General features: G+C 47.0%; 1 protein-coding gene across 6 annotated transcripts in view; it reads right to left on the reverse strand.

Annotated features, from left to right (window-relative positions):
- GAB3 (GRB2 associated binding protein 3) overlaps positions 1–19,790 on the reverse strand; it is an 82,398-nt gene that overhangs the window by 24,386 nt on the left and 38,222 nt on the right. The window lies entirely within an intron of this gene.

Genomic DNA, 19,790 nt, shown 5'->3' on the forward strand with positions numbered 1-19,790 from the left:
TGTCATATCAGGAATAAACAGGGAGGAGTGGTGAGGTGCAAAGTGTATGGCACAAAGAAAATTAAGCCTTGCCCTCATGACCTGTTGAGGTTTGAAAGTGATCTGGACTCTCTTGAAAGTAGCTAGAGATAACAGATTACAGAGATCTCTGACACATTTAATTTTGTGGAAGCCAGGAAAAAAAAAACACACCACCCCTCCAAGGGAAATAGAAACAAATGAAAAACATTTAATGAAGCAAACACTTTTCTGACTAGCAAGCTTCAACAGTGGAATACAGCCCATCAGGTATCACACATGTACAGTCCCAGAAAGAGTGCACATCTCTGCCACCTGCAATCCAACTGCCGCACCAGTTTAACGCACACTCCAGAGCCACATCAGGACAGAAAGGTCACAGCCTTTAATGCACCCGTACTCCTAAACAACGAAAAGATAAATGCTTCAGGAGGTGTAACCCAAATGAGATCTGCATCTTTGCCTCCCAGAGAAGCAGGCTACTAAGACAGAGAAAGAAAGAAACCATCAGCTGCTACCCCTAAAGACTGAAAAAACACTTCTCCCTCCTCTCACAAGGCTGCCAGCTCTGCAGCTTAAATATGTCTGGCTCCTTTTGATGGAAATTGGATGGAAATCACCTGCATAGGGGCAAGCTGAGGAGAGAAGGGGAAGAGAGGAGAGGGCATGGCATGGCATGGCATGGCATGGCATGGCATGGCATGGCATGGCATGGCATGGCATGGCATGGCATGGCATAGCATAGCAGCTGGGGACACCCTGCCTATCTGTCACCCACGCAGCTGTGGGGATGTGGGAGCTCAGCCCCAAGGCCAAGGCCAGCTCAGGGCTACCTGCTGGTGGCCAGTAAAACACCCTTAGGAAGGATGGCCCAGTACCTGTCCCCATTTCCTTAGCATTTCAATTATCATGAATCTAAAGGAGTCTGTAGTTTCAGCACAACCCAGGCAGTGGGTGGGAAGGAGAAAACTGCAGCTGTGCTTTGTGGAAAAGCTCATGGTCCCTCTGTTTGGAGGCAAAGGCTGGCTTTGACGTGGTGTGAGCGGCTGTGGCTCTGCTGGTTTTGGTTTTGTACTAGCCGAGAAGCTGCCTGATAACCTGCTTCCCTGCAGATACACAATTTGATCAGGCTTATTGTCTGGCTGGTGCTGTGAGACTGGAGATGGAGAGGTGCCCGGTGCCCAGTCAGTGCAGCTTGTGATGGGAGAGGAGAGCAAGGCCGAGGCTGTGTGAGAAAACTGGCTATCATAGCTGGGCAGCCATGAAAACAAGGCTGAGGGGAGACAACGCCAGATAGCTGCCCAAATCTGCAGTGCCCTTGGGAAGGGTGGGCCGCCAGCTGCCTAAATCTGCACTGCCCTTGGGAAGGGTGGGCTGCCTCTCTCCATCTTCCGCACAGCCACCCTCAGTCTTCCCCAGGCTCATGGTGGGGCCCGTGCAGCCAGCCAGCAGCCCATTTGGCTGAAAACAGAATATTTTTTTCTTGTGGGGGTAACTTGTGAGCTGTAGGAAACATGCAAGAAGGTGGAGGGCGGAGAAGGGCAGAGGAACTGCCCTTTGGTGATACTGAAACCTTGACCAAGCTAACAGCCCTTGGCTGTTGCCGTTCATTGCCACAAATAATAATGCGCTCTGAAACCAATGGTGGTACCTTGCTGTGAGCTGCAGGGACCAGAGCAAATACCCAGCCCGTGCTGCTGACCTGCCACTGGACCTGGAGCTGAGGGGAGGGAGAGGCACGGAGAGACGGCAGCTTTTTTTTTTTCCCTCCACTCTCTAGGAAGAAGGTGACATCAGCTACTGACATAGCTACCTGCGTGGGTGGGCTTGAAGGACCATCTTTTGCACCTCTTCTCCCATTTGACATATTCAGTCCTATTGCTGTTTCCCTGCAATGTCTCATTTCCATTCTGAAACTTTCCCTGATATGTGCCTTTAATCACAAAATGTTGTACTCGGAAAGATTTTTGCTTATCCTACAGTGCTGAGTGCACAATGCGCCAAGTTTTTGAGACACTCGCAGTTTGCCTTTCAATAGTCACGAGCACGTTTGCTGTTGCCAATACACAGGACTCGCCCTGCTCCGTGGCACAGGCAAAGCAGGGGGTTTGGAACACCTTTCAGCATGAGGCTTTTATCTCCAAGAGTCAAATATCCTCTCCTCATTTTCTTAGCATTTGCCTGCAATGAGCTACATGTCTCCTTTCCCCAGGGGAAGGGGACGCAGCGCACTGGAGTTGCTGGGAGCCCAGCTGTGGCAGGCTCTGGCCAGACAAGACGTCGACAGCAGCTTTTAGCTCGCAGAGACCCAGGGAGTTTTCTTATTACCAATTACCAGTCACAGGGCTGCCTCTTCCTTCCCATGTTACGATTCTTCCCGATGTCCCTGGTTTTCTGTCTTTGCAGCATGATCTTCACCCACAGACCGGGACGCTGTGTGGTGCACCATGTGCCTTCCACCCCTTCCCCATCGCTCACCCAAACCAAAAGCTGTGCCGGCACCAAGACGCAAGGCACTGAGCACCTTCCCGGGGCCAGAGGGGGCTGCCCGCAGCTCACGGACCCCTCGCTGGGGAAGGGTGAGCTGTGCCAGCACCCCGTGGTACAGCAAGGAGCTCTGCTCCCTCCAGCCCCGGGCGGCACTGCATGCACGATCGGCCTGCACCCTCGTGCTGCTTCAGTACCTTTCTCCTCACGGTTTGTAGGGCGCAGAGTCGCTACCACTGTGGGTCTGTGTGCCCAGAGGATCAGTGCCTGTGTTTGCTGCAGGGTGCCAGTCTGGGGCTAGAGGGCACCTTCGAGGAGCTGGCAGGACCTGAGTGGCGGGGCTATGGCAAGGAGGGATTTATTTCAGCTGATGGGAGCCAATAATATCTGACAATATTTAGTCTGGAGCTGCACACACTGCCAAATTTACATGAGAGTTTGGATCAGTTTAAGGGTGAAAGATTATGCTCCCATGGCTGAGATGAAGTAACTTCTATACTTACACAGGAATCAATCATGGATCCAGCTTAGGCTCCTCACTTACACCATGGAAAAGATTTATGCACCCAGAAGAAATATTACATTTATTTGGGGGTATCTTGAAATTAGTCTCTTCTTGATGAAGGAGTGATACAATGATGATACATCCACATGTCCTCCAAAGCTTTGTTGGCATTAAAGAGAAGGCTTTATCAGAAAAGCACAACTACAATCAGACAAGAGTCAACATATATCTAGAACAACTTTCATCTGCCCTTTGTAAGTGGAATAGTTCAGTGCCAAAAGGAAGAAAGAATTTGCAGCAGCGTTGGTCACATGCCAGCATGTTGCTTTGTGCAACACAAGCTATCAGTGTTTTCGTCTTGCTCCTGAATTTTTCACTTCGGTAATACCAGAGCTACTTCTGAAGGGAAGAGGAATAGCTCTGTTTCCATTTCAGTAGGGTTTCTAAGAAAGCGACTGCTGCTTCCACAATCTGACATCTCTGCTTCTGCTGAATAAGTGGTGTGAGGTTTAAAAAGGGCTGCTATTACATGCAAACGTTTACTCTGCCACGGCAATGTCAGATAAAACAGGCCACAAGCAAACCTGTGATGTGCTGAAAAAACAGCTAGCTGGTAAACAGGGCCAGAATGAGAGCAGAGCGCCTGCGTGGGAAAGGTTTAGCCAAGGACCTTCAGCGCTTACCTTCTGTCTGAGAACCATGCCTTCATTTGTATGTACAAAATATCCAGCAACTGAGATCTAAATAATTAATTAGAGCACATACAAGCTAAATGACATAAATTGGCCCGAAATATAATTTGTCCTGTGGGTTTCTGATTTTTTCTGGTTTTAATAACAAAACACGGAACAGCCAACAAACTTGAAATTCTTTACCAGCTAAATTAATGCTCATGACTCCCCCATGAGGATAATCTTCATTTTACAGAACACAGCAAAGGGGATGGCAAGGGGAAGCAGCACGAACAGCAGATGTGTACTGATTCCTCACCCACCTGCCTTGCAGCCGTGCTTCTGCACAAGGGACCTGTGCTCGTCCCCAGGCCTGCTGTGGGGAGGTTTGACACCGGAGGAAGAGTTGGAGAGCTCAGTGACGGGGGGGAACTGTGAAAGGTTTGAACATTTGGGATTGCTCTCATCCTGGCAAACTCCCTTGGACAGAGAAAGCAGCGAATCCCACCAGAGAAGGCTCTGGCACGGCTTCCCTCCCCGGCTGGCCGAGGGTTGGGAGCGCCTGCATGCACAGTGCTCCTCCTGCTACTCACTGCAGTTCTGTCGCTGCAAGCGGCAAGGCATCCTTGGGGCAAGAGAACTAGCAGAGCTGGAGGATAATAGTCTTGCAGGAGTGCCAGCACTTGAGACACAGGTTTTCAAAGGTTGTCTTTTTTTCAAAGAACAATTTTAAATATTATTAGGGAAAAAAAAATAAGCAGAACTTTATAGCGTTTCCTATAAATGCCTTAAAAGAGGAAGTTAAAATTCATATGTAGACAGGTTTGTAAGCAGCTGACGTCTAAGCCCATTAAGACCATATATGTTAAAAGAGTTTCCCTCACCTACACAGTGTGGGAGGTGTTGGGACTGCAGAGTGTGTTCCCTGCAAGAGGAACCTGTGCATTGGGAAGGAGTCTTCAAAGAGCCGAGGAGGTTGTTGGGAGCTCTTTGTGCCACTCTTTCAAGAGAAAAGGGCCAGCTCATGCCCCTTGGACTGCGAGACCCTTGCAGAAGGGCTCACGGCTTCTGCTGAGTAGCCTGCATTGCTTGGTAATAGCACTTGATTAACTCACTCGCAGAAATCTGAGATGAAAAAGACCTCTTAAACCACCCAGCCTGTCCCCCAGCTGGAGTTATGGTTTTGCTATTTCAGTTGTGGCTGTTGGTCTGCAGCTCCCATCAGCTCTGCATAATAAATCTCTCCCTAATGAGGCTGCCTGCTTGTCCTTTCCAGTGTGTCCCCATGCAGTGCTCTGGGAGCAGCTGAGCACATTGCCTATCACCCACTGGTTTAATGCTTCTCTTGGATTTTATCTCCCTTGCTGTCTGGTTTCCTTTATTTTCTACTCAGATCTCATAAATTTCTTCAGCAGTGAGAGGCTAAAACTCATGGTTTATGGCTGGAGAAAAAAAAAAATCAATAAATACTCAATTTCAGAGAGGAATACTCCTCCCTTAGGCCTTCCTTTGCCTCCACAGGCATGTAATTCTATTTAACGTAGAGAACAGAAGAAGAGATTTTCCGCAGTACCTTTTCTCCCTTTGCTTGGGTGCATGGAAGCTGAGATGCATTCCCATGGGTGCTGGAAAGACATCAGACCTTCCCTGCCTGTTCATGCCCACTACAGCTCTGATTTCTCAAGGGTAGGGCTCAGCTATGGTGAGAAAAAGCTCTATGCTAACCAGTGTTCCCATACAAACCAACCTTCAACACAGACTAGCACAAATGGGCTGGCTTATCCAGTGCAAAAGACGATCATACAATGAGTTCAGGACAGACTAGTCTAACACTGTATTTCCATTTGCTAAGTTGAGAGTCTTTTATCGAGTCACTTATCTTTCTGACTGTGGTAGTTTCAGTATGACTCTAAATGAATCTTGTTTCAAGAAAGTCAGCATGAGTCTTCCTCAGAGGAGATGCAACGGGTGCACAGTGGAAGGGGAAATACCTTCTTCCTTCAAGGTGGTACAGATACATTAATTGACTAAAAGCACTAACCAAAAAATTTCCTGCACTGTAAGTGCCACGACAGCTTTGTAATAAAGCACCTAAGGTGACGTCCTGTAGAAGCAGAGAGGTTTCCTCTGTTTCTTTTTCTCACAAAAAGAAACCTGTGGTTTGTGAAGAAAAAAAGACACACACTGAAATAAAAGGAGAAAAAGTCCCAAAGTCATATGTTGCCTGCTAACCTACACACATTCCCATTGCCTGGTCTACATCCTAATCCATAATATTTATGGTGCTTCACATACACAAACATCTGCAACAGAATGAGTCACTGCTATTTAATAAACATGCAGATTTTTTGTAAAGCTAATGGGTTTGTTTGGGCATGAAGGGTCAAAGTCATAATGACCCAAAAACTTGGGAGTTCTGAGTTCTTAAAACCCTTATAGAAGATAAGAAAACAAATTCTGGAAGTAAAATTAATAATAACACCACTGCGTTTTGGGGAGGGAGGAAGGAGGCTGGCGCTTGGATGAAGAAATGTCATTTCATTCATGTTCCCCATCCTTTAGTAAGAGCAGTAAAGACACTAACTGTGCTCACAAACATTTTGATTAGAGGTTTCTTCTGAGGACACTAGCAAGTTGACAGAGCATTCCCTTGCTCCTCATGCAAGTAGGAATTGCTCGAGAAGATACTGCTGGCTGAAGGGGAGCAGCACTGCTGTCCTCTCCTCGCTTTCCCCATGGTTCCCAGCAGGTGGGTCTCCAGGGGCTTTCCTGCAGAGAATAAATGCTGGTTCGGTGGTTGTGCCCCCTGGATGGGTCCCTGAGCTTTGCAGGGAAGATGCTGACGGGGCATATCATCCCACAAGATCTTGCTAACCGGAAGAATTCCCCAGCTTTGATCTGGGCTACAACAAACCCTGCCACACCAGAAACACACAGTGGCTCCATGTGGCCTGGGGGGACTGTGATGTGCCAAACAGCTTCCTACGCTTTGGAGATGCCTCCAGGCCCATCAAGCCTTACCTGTGAAACCCATAGCAACAAAATATGGAAAAAGGGATGGGAGGATGGCAATCCTGTTTCAGCGGATTCATTTAACAGTGAAGCCCTGACGAAGGCAAGAAGCAAATAAGCTACCCTCCCCATTGTCATCCCAGGGCATGACTTCTCTATTCTTCCTCCTATTTTGACAGCAGTGGTGCTGAAAGCTCAGAGCTTTTCTTGTTAACAGCTGCCCTGCAAACATGTGCAGGCCCCTTAGAGCTAGTTTATAGAAAGCATAAGGATTAGTCATTATGAAATTAGAGCTGACTGCCACCACAGGGCAGAAACCCAGCCGTGCCCTGGAGGGTTGCACCTCCCAGGGAGAGGCTTGTGGCTGAGTGGGGTTTGTCAGGAGCACCAAGTGACCAGGGCCAGCCAGCAATCTCGACAGCATCTGCAGGAAGCTAGTGAAAAGACACAATTGGTATTAATAAAAAAATAAAGTAACTCCCCCACTGCGCTTGGCTGTGTTTCATTGGGACTAACAAGATGGTAAAGACAGTCTCACATGCTTTCAGGAAGCAACCGAAATTTTTTGTGACTCGGCACCATTATAAAGCAGCGCCCGAAGGGAACTGGAAAACTGATGAAAAATCAAGCTGAGGAAAGGCAAGCCAGCTGCGGTGTGAGATCCACACAAGCTGGGGAAGCCTCCAGGTGGGGCAGAGCCCAGGCAGCCACAACACTCTCAGTGCAGCCTTGGCCCCGGGCTGGCCACCCACCACCTGGGCTGCCTGCACTCCCACTGGGCCACCAGCTCCCGTCAAAATGATCCTGCTATGGGTCAGCAAAAGCCCTGGGTGGAGAGGGAAGCTGATTTTGGCCAGCTGGCCTTGCCCCTGCCCGGGGCAGGCATACAGACCCTGTCCTGCCTGGATCCCTATGTATGCCGGGCCGGGGGTATCAAACTGAGGGGGCAGCCGGAGGGGGGCCCGACGCCCATTGTGAGCAACCTCATGCTCTCCTTTCTGTTTCATTTGGTCTGTCTTTTTCATTTTTAATAGGGATGTAAAGTAGGTCGCAGCTCTGAGTAGAGGTCCCAGCAGCAGAAGACAGCACTGAAGTGATTAAAGCCATTCAAGCATCTCCCCCCCACCCAGAGCCCTCCTCTCCTCTGGCACATTTTTTCCTTCCTGAGGGCATGCACAGTGGAACACTAATTCCTTTAAGCTGCCCCCCAGATGACACCTTCAGACTGCTGCTACATTTTTGCAGGCATTGAAGCTCCCTGACAGTGAAGACTTACAGGCAGCGCTCTTTACATGAGGATGTTTACAGCCTCAACAGCTAGCCAAGAGTTTTAGTTCCATATTCCTTCACAGCATGTTTATGTGTAGTATCTAACATGACATTATTATCATCCTGAGCACAGCTTAAATTTCTGAAGTGTTTTTTTTCACCTTTAAATCCTAAAGCACTTGACAACAGGTACATGATCATTACATGCTGCTTATGTTGTGATTTGTTCACCTGTCACAGGGATACACGTCCCTCTGAAGTTATGCTGTGTTCCTGAGAACCAGGATGCTTATCTGTACACCCACAGGTATGCACTCACGTCTGTGTTTGGCTTCAATCAATCCATGGTGCAACTTTTCCATCTGAAGCCCTTATTTACCTCTTTAAGGTGGCAGAGGTCGATGGACAGAAAACTTCTGGTCTGGCTTAGTGCCACTCCTGTGGTCAGTTAGAAAATAAAATTCTGATTTCTTGGGACGCAGGTGTGGGTTTTTTACAGAAACAAGTTGAAAACAGGGAGAAAGGAGAAACTAACACACTGACACAGGTCTTCCTAGATTTCAGAACGTAACTTCAATTTCTGTTAGTAGGAAAAGTGCCACTGAAACCTCATGTCGCATAATAGGGATTCCTACTGTTCCATGACAACTACTTGTGTAAAATGGCCTGGAAACCCTTAAGATCTCTCAGACTCATTCTCAGTAAATTCTTTAATACCAACATAATAATAATATATAATCCTGAACAGAAGTGAACTTCAATTTTGTAGAATGGCTTTAGTCCAAGTGTTTTGCATAATCTTGAAGGATTTTTAGAAGGCTCTGCATGGATCCTCGAGATCTTAATAAAAATTAGGTTGCTCCCAGGTTGTTTAAGAACAACAGTTCTGAAGTACAAATGCTGGGCATAATCATCTACTGGATTACTGAAGCTAGCTAAATCACAGGAGTTTTCAGTTGTTTTTGGAAGCAAGTATAGGAAAATGTATATACCAAAGGGACTGAAGTTTGGACAAATTTTGAGCAAATTTGCTAAACTAATAGCTTTTATGGAAGGACTCCAAACCTGCTTTGTTAAGGAAAGAAATAGAGTAGGGGCTAATCCCCTTTCTTATAACTCACGAGCACGATGTAAATACAGATGTGCAAAGCAATTAAAGACCAGAAAGAACTGGCTGGAGATTGCGCCCTGCCTTGGGCTATCGGGAGTCCCTCTCCTTCTATTTTACTTAGAACTGGCAGTTTTCTCAGTATTCTTTACACAAACTGAACAAATTTTGCTGTTTCACCTTGTTAACTGAACATGTGGTGTGAGGTCAGCAACAGTCACGCAGCCTATCTATAACTGTCTGTGCTCACATGATGCGACGGCTCAGAAGAGAAGGAACATAAACAGGAAATTGGGCAAAGTGACTCTTTTAGTAGGGGACCACAACACCACTTTTTTTTTTTTTTTTTTAAACTAAACCCTTCAACAACAAGCTGTCAAACCTAATGAAGAAAACCAGAGTAGCCAGCAGGATCAGAATAAAAGCCGCAAATGTTTACGCTGTAACACTTTTGCCTGATCATAACAATGTGGTTCAGTGTAGGGAAATGAACCCGCGTTCAGGGTTTTGCTCAGCAGCTCAGCTGATCTCCCGGCTTGGTGTGCACAGGAGTAAAAAGATGTATCTTCCACATCCACTTTGGGCCAAATCTGGACTGTTCTATTTTACATCCTTATTGAATTCACAGCTACACGCTGCAAAGGCTTTGACCTTTGCACTTCATTTCACTCCTAAAATTGCCTGGAGAAAGGAAGTGTACAGGAGGCAAGCAGAAAAACAGGGAGGAGGCGCACGTATGTGGGAGGATTTGTCTTACAGTGCGGGTCACATTTATTGAAAATAAGAACAAACCTTTCTGAACATACATAGAAAGATAGAAAGAAAAACAGAAACAGGTCCAGTATCGTAACATCATCTATCCAATATCCAGAGGAGCTCTGGATTTAGACATGGGGAGAGCAGCACTGATTTCACTGCACACTCCTAGCTATACAGACTCTGAAGATCTCTGCTGGGATCTATGTATTGGCTTGAAATCAGTCCCACGGGAACAACCCGGCCTTTGCGGTGACATTTAAACTCCACTGATGCAAATGGCAAAGCTCCCATTTGCTTTGAGGGGGGCAGGTCCTCCTTTTGACAGGAAGCTCTGAGAAACGCAGAGATTCCCAAAAATGGCAACATGATAGGAAGAAATTAACTGAATAAAGAAAATCTGTCCCTGGACTGACAAGGAGCCTTTCTATCAACCACATCAAAAGATGAGCTCTCCCTTCATGGGTCTAGCCTGTTTTTTATGGGTTACACACAGGCTGCACTCAACACTGAAACACAAATGCAAGAAATTGAGTCTCTCCAGTCTCAAACTGGAAACAGTTTTGTGTGATTCAGATGCTCAGCTGAAGCCAGTCATCACCGGCCAGATTCCCTCACTGAATATTTATAGAAAACAAACCAGATTATAAACTAAGAGTTATTTGTCAGACCTATTTAGTAAATATCATAATTGCGTTAAAAAGCACACTAAGAGTGTGGGTAAGACGCAAACCAAAACACATGGTGAAATGCGTTGGATGAAGTCTGTTCCTACATTGCATATATATGTAAGCATGAATGCATATTACTGGTGGGTATATTAAGTGGCCCATGCTAGCTCTAGAGGGGGTCGAGCTGAACCTCAACACTGAAGGAGGCGGGAAGTGCTCAATAGCTGGCTTTACACCCATTTGCTCATTTCAAAGTACAATATTGGAAAACCAGCTATGCTAAGGAATTTTAAAATCTATTTTGATTGCAGTTCTGCTGTTTTCATCTGTCTTCTCATCAACTAAATAGTGTTGTTTTACCCTTAAGTATTCTGCTAGGCAGTGTTACATTTCCAGAACTGCGTTTTCTTCTTCTTTAAAAGCTGTCTTTAATCTCTGCTTTACACTTCACAGGAGGCTGAGATGGTTTTTAAACATCTTTAGAATTATTTTTTCATTCTCCTTAGTTTGTGGAAAAGTGGTCATTACTCACATGGCTTATAATATACAGCATCCACTGCCTGTAATGTTTTATTTTAAAATACATAAACGTTAGGAAAAATATAAACAATGCTCCCTGTGCCAGGTTTTCTTTTGTTGGCTTAAGAATTCTCTCTGAGTTGTCAGAATTTTTTTTGTTGCCACTGCGCCCTGTGTCTCATCCGAAAAATCAGGGTTTTCAAGGCTAAAGGTTTGAAGAAATAACACCCTGCAAGCTCCGCTTTCCTTCATGTTTTAGGTGCATTTCACAAAGTCAGCTGGTTAAAGTCAGCTTGAGTATCCAAACATTCATCATGTAAACTTCCCATGCTTAAGAGATAACTGCACATTTCTCCACTCCGCTGTGAGAAGGCAATGCTGCCTGTGAAATTCTGCAGACCTCTGCTTTTTTTCTCAGTGTATCGCTTCATGCTCTGCCTACTTCACACCGGCCCATGGAGCGCAACTCTCCAGCAGCACTGGGAATGAGCACCAGGGCGCAAACCCAATGGCTGCTGGCAGAGGCTCAGGACTGCGCGCCGGGGTCCTGAGCTGTATTGCTCATCCTCAGTCCTTTCTCTTTTCACCTCCTGAAGCTGGTCCTTCCAATTAAGACTCACATATAGGTTAAGTTTTTTCAGTCCCTTGTTACTGCTGCAACTTTTGTCTCGATGTGAAGACATCTACGTGCTGGCATACCCTGTATAGCACTGCCGTAGAAAAAACTCAGCATGGCAAATAAAGTGCTAACAGCATACTTAATGTTTATCTTAATTTGCATGACTTCTCAAACTTCCCTTGCTAAACTGAACGATGAAATCACAACATGTTCAGAAATATTAAATCATTTCCTCAACATCTGAATATAACAGGCTGCAAAAGGAAAACAATTACATTTGGCACATTGCACACTTTATCCTTAACACTCCGAATTCTGGTATCCCTTCATATTTACAGGCTTGCACACTGATCACAACAGCATTAAAAGCAACTATGTACCAGAATTTATTTCCTAGGAAATCCCCTGGACTTGCCAAACACCAACTTTGTCTGGTCAGCTTGGGTTTCAGGTGGCCACAGCAACACACAGCTCAGGCAGCAAGTTTAGGATGCCCCAAACCAGCTCCTGATCCACTGGCCTGTGGCAGCAGATTGGTGTTGCTCAGGAATGTGCCTAACCTAGTACTGGGTAGTGTCCTGCTGTCCCCGTGGTGTAAAAAGCCCAAATTCTACGTGGCACTACAATGATGAGGTGCAATGCACTGCACTGCCCTGTCTGGCTGTGCCTCCACCTCAGCCTCCCCATTATCTACCCTGACCCTGTGCTGGTGCGAGGGTCTGGGCTTCCCGCTCCGGCCATGGGGAAAGGGAAGGGCAGGAGTGGGGCTGCTCCTCGCCAGCTGGCCACGGCCCTCCCTGCGCCACGAAGGGCCAGGTCCCATGCGCTTGAAATCCTGGGGGGGCTGCTGGGTGCCAGGGAAGGCAACGGGGGCTCCCCAAATGGCATGGAGAGAAAAAAAGCTCTTGTTTCTGCAGAACCCCATGGATTTCACATCCAGAGCGTGACTGATGGCACAGTGACACTTCTGTGATATCAGTGTCATGACAGACTCGAGTGGCGCGGCTTGCCCCAAGGCAGCCCAGGCTGGGGGGAGCTGGCAAGCCTGCCCCTTGCATGTTGTCTGGCTCCTCAGGCATGGCCAAAATGTGCCGGTTCCTCTGTGAAGCTGCAGCTTGCAAAAGGATGGGCTGGCTTTCCTGAGCAGGTGCCTTTTCTTTGGGGTTATGTTCGGCCAGTTGTCAGTATTTTGTAATGCAGATTTTCTGTGAATACAGCAGGAGTAAAAAGTCTCTGCCAAACGCCACAAATAGTGGAACAGTTTGGGAGTAAAAACAGATTTCAAAAATGAAAGTTCAGCTTGATCTATTGGGAAGAACGTGCAATTAATGTGCTCAGCAATATCTTAAATATGAGCAATGTGGGAGAAGGGTAGTAGCTCCCTTTCTATCATTTTTCAACCTGTCAGCACATTAATCTAAGAAACACCAAAAGCCAGATTCTTAGTAAATGTAAACTGGTAAACGCAGTTCAGGCAGTGGTGTTGTGCAGCTTATCCGGATCTTAATCTTTTTTAAACCATAAAACTATCGGAAGAGTATGTGCTTGTGGGATGGTGAAATAGGATCAATGTTACTGTTACAAAAGTGAGGATAATGAGCCAGCTGGGTTTTTCCACAGTTATTTTCAAAACTACAGCATTTATTTCTGCTTTTCTGCAACTTCTTCTCTACGTCTTCTCCTCCCTTCCCTATCCCCTTCTTTTGTGGTTTCTGCACTCTGAGCTACACCCAGCAAATGAGGTCACCAAGGAGCAGTAAGGACGTGGATGCAGTGTGCGACTGCATCATTTTCTGCGTGCGTGCTGCCGGCTGCCCCCCCGCTGCACACCTGGTCAGGGCGGGAGCACTGGGGATCCCTCGAGGCGGGTGGGGAGGATAAGGTGTCAAGGCTGGACTGCTGCGGTGTGGGGATGTCCCACCCGCTCTGCTGCTGGTGCTGAATGAACCGGCGTTGGGGAAACACAAGGCATCAGTGCTCCCCAGAGGTGAACGGGATGCTGCTGCAGGGAGACATGCCTCCTCGTACCCTCCTGGTGCCTGCAGCTAAAGAAATGAGGGATCCTGCGGACCCAGGCTTCTGCATCCCGCAAGCATGAGGCTGGCAGGGCCTGTCACGCCTCTACCCGTTCACCCTCTCCTATATCAAGGTTGCAAGAAAGCGGGGAATACAAAGAGCTCCACCAGCTCCTTGGCCATCCCCTTTCCTCCCCGTTACCCTGCCTCACCCAAGTGCCAATGCCTTCACTGCGCCCTGGGCAGCCCCTCATAGCTGGTCACGGCAGGTCAGTGCCACCAGCTCTGTGCAACAGTCACCTACACGCCTTCTGCCCTGGTGTACATTTCTATACGTTTGCTCCCCTCCCCGTGCCCTGAAATGGGGGGAGCACCTGAAGCACATCTGGGGCACCTGAAGCGCCACTGGCTCTCGGCCTGGTGAGGCCGCAGGGCTCCCCGGGGCGATGCAGCCCCAACGGGCTGGCAAGGCCGTGCACTGCGCGGGGGCGAAGGGCCCTCTCTTGACCTTGGTAGCGACCACGAAGTCTGTGTTCTGCTTTCCTCTGACGGGAAGAGTCTGTCAATTGGTCTTAAAACCATAACTCACCCGGCCCAAATTTTTTAAATCTCCAAAACCGAAAGTGTACAGTCCTCTGCATAGTCTGCAGCGCTTGCATATGCTTCAGAAGGAAGCGAATGCAAGTGTGGCTGATGCTAATGCTAACATGACGCTGTCAACCTGAACTGCAAAACAGGAGCTGAAGTGAAATTCAGGCTGGCTTGGAGTTCCTTTGCTGATTTTTGAAATCATATAACCTCATTTTTCAGATTTTAAGTTGGTTTTATTACTTCTAATCCCATGGGAGAGATCCGTGAGGACAGAGAAACTAACAGCAGAAATGCCAAGACAGCCTTATACACCGAGATATGATCAAACCACAAAGTAGACACATAAAAATTCCAAATTCTCCACAGATATAACCATTTGCTGATCAGCTGAATGTGCAAGCAGAGTTAATCCGCAAGGCTCTCCTGCCTGTGTGGAGAGCACTGCACTCCCTTCCCAGTCAATGTTGAATTCTCCTCTTCCTCCTAACAGTGATGTCCCAGCTGCAGAACAGTTAAATAACTGAAAGTTTGTGCCCAACAATTTTCTTTCAGCTTGCTCAAAAGCATGCAGATCCTTGACAGTCAGTGCCTTCACACTGGCAAAGAAACCACTGCTCAGAGCATTTGTCTTAGGGAGGGTGTTGAAACAGACAGATTTATAACAAAGAAACTGTATGAAACATCTTCTGCTTTGGGCTGAACCCACAGTGTTCAGCCCATTAGAGAAAAACAAGTAAGACTTTCCCTGTCGCTGCCCTCAGTTGAAATGTGGTGCTTGGGAGCTGTGTGGATCAGTTCAGCCCTATTTATAAAGAATATAGGATCCTAGAGGAGAGAAAGCTGTCCAGCCCTGGTGGGGAGTAGAGCTGTGAGCTTTTTCAGCAAGTGACTAAATCACATTCCCAGGCCAATCGAGGTACCTGGGTGCCAGCAGGTGACAGGGTGCCACCAGCGAGGACAGCGCAGCTCGTAGCTCTGTCACCGCCAATGCAGGCTCTAGCCACCCTTGGTTTTAAGTGCTGTTTTCTGTAGCTCTGCACAGGCACACAGGAACTATAGTCTCTTTTTCTAACAGGTCTCAAATCCACTTCTATTTTGGCAGGCAGTGTTTTGCCTCTTGGTTCTGCCATTTAGGCTCCTGCCTGGTTAGTTTAGGAGCAATAGCACGTGGGTATCACAGGCCTGTTGGCGCTTGTAGGTAGCAATGGGAGAAGGGATGAAGGCTGTGTTTAAACAGGGGTCATTTCAAGGGTGTTTATGTCCTAGAAGCAAAGCAAAAGTAGAAAAATAGTAAGTGTTTTCAAAGGGAGAGTTAAAGTGAGAGCTACAAAATGGAGAGGAGGGAAGCCCCAAACAGGCAAGCAAATTGGAAGGACAGGAATGGGAGGAGCAGGAAAGCTGAAGGGAAAAGGACAAATAAAAAGTGAACTGCGAGCATCATGCAGAGAAAGGACTGGGCTCTTCAGCTCAGTGGGAAGAACCGCAGCGAGGAGCAGCTCTGTCCCCAGCAGTTCACATCACCGCAACCCGCAGAGCACTGAAGCAAACCCCTGCCCCATTATGAGGGAGGCACGGCCGCACGGCACTCCTCCCAGCTCCTCAGGCAAGGGTTTCTCAAAATCATACCCAAGATTTTACTATGGGTGGAGTAGCCCCATCGTGATCTGAATCATCAGGCTGTGGGCTGGCCATTGTATGCATTGTTATGAGGTATCTTCTTTGCTAACTCCAAGAAGAAAGGCCAGCAAAGCAACAGGAGGGAAGAGGCCGTTACTGAAATCCTATGAGAACAGTGAGGAATGATGAAAGACTATGGCTCACGTCCCTGCTTTGATTTCAGGAGCAGCCACTGCAACAGCAAAATGTCCAAAGCACTGTGTGGCGGGCATGGCCAGGCCAGGGCAGCTTGGAGAGCTGGCTCTGGAGCACCTGGCTGCTGCTAAAGAATTGCAGAGTCTTAAAAAACCTCCTGTTTTGCTAGTACGCTGCAAGCAGAGGGCAAGAGCTAATCAGGACTTGGGCTAATTAAGCTGCCTATTGCTGGGAGAGGATGGGGATGTGGCTGGATGCCAACAGTAATATGGTAGGCGGGATCAGAGGGCTCCGCTGACTCCCGGAGAAAGTCTGCTTTGGTAACCTGGTAGTTACGCTTTCCTTCTTCCCTCTCCCAGGGTTGCTTGCAGACTGACACAGCCTGTGAAGCCCTTTCAGAGCCTCACACACCTCCACCTCCTCCTGGAGACGTGTGGGCAGGAGCCACCGGGCCTGCCAGGAGGGCAGAGCCGAGGCGAGACACAGCCGCTGGGCTCGTGCTCCCTCCACTCAGCCCTGCCGCTGGGGCTGCTATTGCTGGCAGAGCTACAGCCTGGTGTTTTTTGACCTTTTACTCTTCCAGAGATAGAAATGGGATTTGTCTGAGGCTTGGAATAACTTCCTGCGATTGTGCTGGAGAAGGCTAGTCTGGCTTGCTAGATAGCTGTGTCTGTCAGGCTGGCTTAGGAAAGGAGAAAGCCTCTGCTCTGTGACTAAGCTGAAGACAGATTTAAAAGATCCCAAAGACACCACATGTGCCTCAGAGAAAAATAAGCTGATAGCACCGTACATTGTCGCCAGTAGGACAACTGGGCCCAGGCTGCTTCTGGGTTTTGGCACTAGCCATTACTGGAGAACTACTAACAAACTCTAAAGCAAATGGTGTCTGTATATTGATAGTTATTCCTCAGATGCTAACTTATAAATCTTCTCCAGATCAGAGAAGTCTGTGTGTCTGCATGTGTGGGAAAGTAGGTAATAGTCTGAAAATTGATCCTTTGGGATGATGAGAGCAAGTAATAGTTGTGCAAGCTTCCCCCTCCTCCTCCTCCTCCTCCAGCCTTCCTCTGCCTCCACCACCAGCACAGTCAGTGATGCTGGGCAGACACTGAGGCTGAGGTGAGGGAGGACTGCTCTGTTTTTCTTGCATCTTTAACAGTCTTCTGCATCTTTCCATGACATCTTTTAACTGACTTTTAGCAGCCTTTAAAAGTGATGTTGCTTGGCCAGATGTTTGCAGCACAACTGTTTGGCTGAAGAGGAGGAGGATCTTCATCACCTTTGCTAGACCAATGGCTCTGGCACTAACTGGGGTGGGGAGACACCTGAAGAAAGGCACTGGACCACTCTCCTGCCAACCATGAAAGAAGTTATACCTACCGTCTGATAAAACCCATGCATCACTGGGAATCCAAAACAGAGCTAGATGCAGACATGGTATTGTAATACTCCTAGATGACCTTCATCCATGACTCTGTCACACTAAGACAAAAATATTAAAACCCAAAAAGATGGGGTTTGATCCAAGGAGTTTAGAACCACAACTAATGCACTGGAATTTGTAATGGCACTTGCAAGAGTTCCAATTGCTCCCAGGTTATAAGAGCCAGCCTGTGCAACCAGGACATGCTTCATCTTAAACCCTAGATAAAGCTTTTATGTAACTGCTTGGCACTCAAACTGTCATTACTGTCTTTCCACACACCAGTTCTGACACCAGCTGGTAAATGCAACGTAGGACCTAACCTAGACAGTCTCTTATTGTCAGATCTGTTGGGAGCTCCCAAAGAATTAAGGAACTCAGTACTTCAAAAAAAGGCTTTTCAAAGCAAGCTTTTAGTTGTTTCTTGTATTCTACTCATCAGCAGGCAAAATCACAATGCACAAGTCATGTGTACTAGTGCTTTCCTGTGTGACTCACCCGCAGATTGGCTGCTTCTGATTGTCCTGTCTTAAAATTTGGAGTAGGAATTATTTTGGCCTTTTATTGATATTCCTTTGAAAAACTGAACATATATCACCTGGTAGGCAGGATCTTTGGCTGAAAAAGGTAATTTTGTACTCTTCTGGCCACAAACTGCAAGCAGTGCCAGCTGGGGATCTGCTGGCACTGGGGAATACTCAGGCCATATGCAGGCTAGCCCGCCTATAAACCCTGTCCCCTCCCTTTTCGGCTTTCTGCCGATATTTTCTGCTGGTGTCAAAAATGCAGTGATAGACCATCACAACATGGAGCATCTATTAACCCACAGTTTAAAAGGTATCCGAGGTCTGAGTAATTAGTCTTTCTCACCACACCTTGATTCCAACAATTCAACTCAATAATTTTGCTTGCTGTACACTAAGAAACCACCATACATCTTCACAAGGACCATAAGAATAATGCACGTTAACAGAGTCTTTTGAGCTTCTCCTAAGCATGGGTTTTCCCTTTTGCTCTCACTGTTAGCAGACTGTTAGCTAGTGACTACAGTCACAATTCAGACACAGCTAGAATTTTATTTAGGAATATCCAAATATACCTCACTTTATCATTAAAAAGACCAGGTCATGGTATATATGTGATAGTTCATACTTTAGTGAGCAGGTGTCAAGCAGGCCAGCAATGATTGCGTCTATCTAGGCATAACATAATTCAGTGTGTAGGTGTGAGAGCAGTCTTACCATAACAAAACCAACAACAAATCCCCAAAATAAACAACACCAAAAGAAGATGCAAAACACTGCAGCTCGGCTCCCTGTAGACTTAGGCTGTTTCTCTACCATATCAAAAAAACAAAGCCCCAGGAGGGCAAGCCTGTTACTCAGACTTGCTTCAGACTTCAGCTCTTCTTCTGCACAGTTTCTCTCCTCATCACAAAGAATCCCAGGGTTTGTTTATTTTTCCATCCAGAGTTCTTGGGCCTCTGACACAAACCCTGATAGGCATCCCAAACCATGGCACTGTGTGGTCCTTCTATATTAAGATGGTCTCTCATGGTAAGAGACAAATTTAATGTCAGAAAAAATATTAGATTATCTTGAATTTCTATGTGCATTCTCATGAAGTACCTGGAATTCTTTGCAAAAATGGTCAGCAGGTTGGCTACAGCGCTGCGAGCCCCCAGCCCCATGCCTGAAGATACACATCTTCCAATATTTCAACAATTATTTGCTTTTGTTGTTTGACCTAGTTCCAGGCTTGTCCCCAGAGCAGGAAGCTGTGCCACTGTAATGCCACAGCCCCTGGTACTGTATCTTCACGCTGACAATGAAACTCAACATGATCTGCTCTGTCTACAGAGCAAAGATCGTGTCAGGAGCTGTAAGCAGAAGCGTGAAGTTCAGAGTTACTGGTTTTGCTAACTGAATCCCACAAAAAGTGATGTGAGATAAGGGCTGTTTGAGCACAGAGCAAACAAACAAACACTCTAGAGCACTTTGATCCTGAGACTTCAGCATGGTTAGCACAATTAGAAAAGACCCCACCTCTCAAGTCCAAAACGATAAGTGCAATATTTAACCTTTGATGTTCAACTTGACAGAAACTCTTATGTTGCAGGATGTTTCCTAATGGTACCAAAAAAACCCAAATCATTTGCCCTCCAAGTTGAGATCCCAGTTCCAGAAGGTACTTGGGCACACATTTCACAGCAAGCTCAGGAATAGTCTTTGACCTCATTTAAACTAAAATAAGGAATTGAGCCCATATTTTGGGGGGCTATAATCCAGGTTTTCTCTGCCCAAATTCTGAGCCA

Source organism: Tyto alba, unplaced genomic scaffold (genome assembly GCF_018691265.1).
Source record: "Tyto alba isolate M040663 unplaced genomic scaffold, T.alba_DEE_v4.0 Super-Scaffold_5, whole genome shotgun sequence".
Classification (NCBI taxonomy): Eukaryota; Metazoa; Chordata; class Aves; order Strigiformes; family Tytonidae; genus Tyto; species Tyto alba.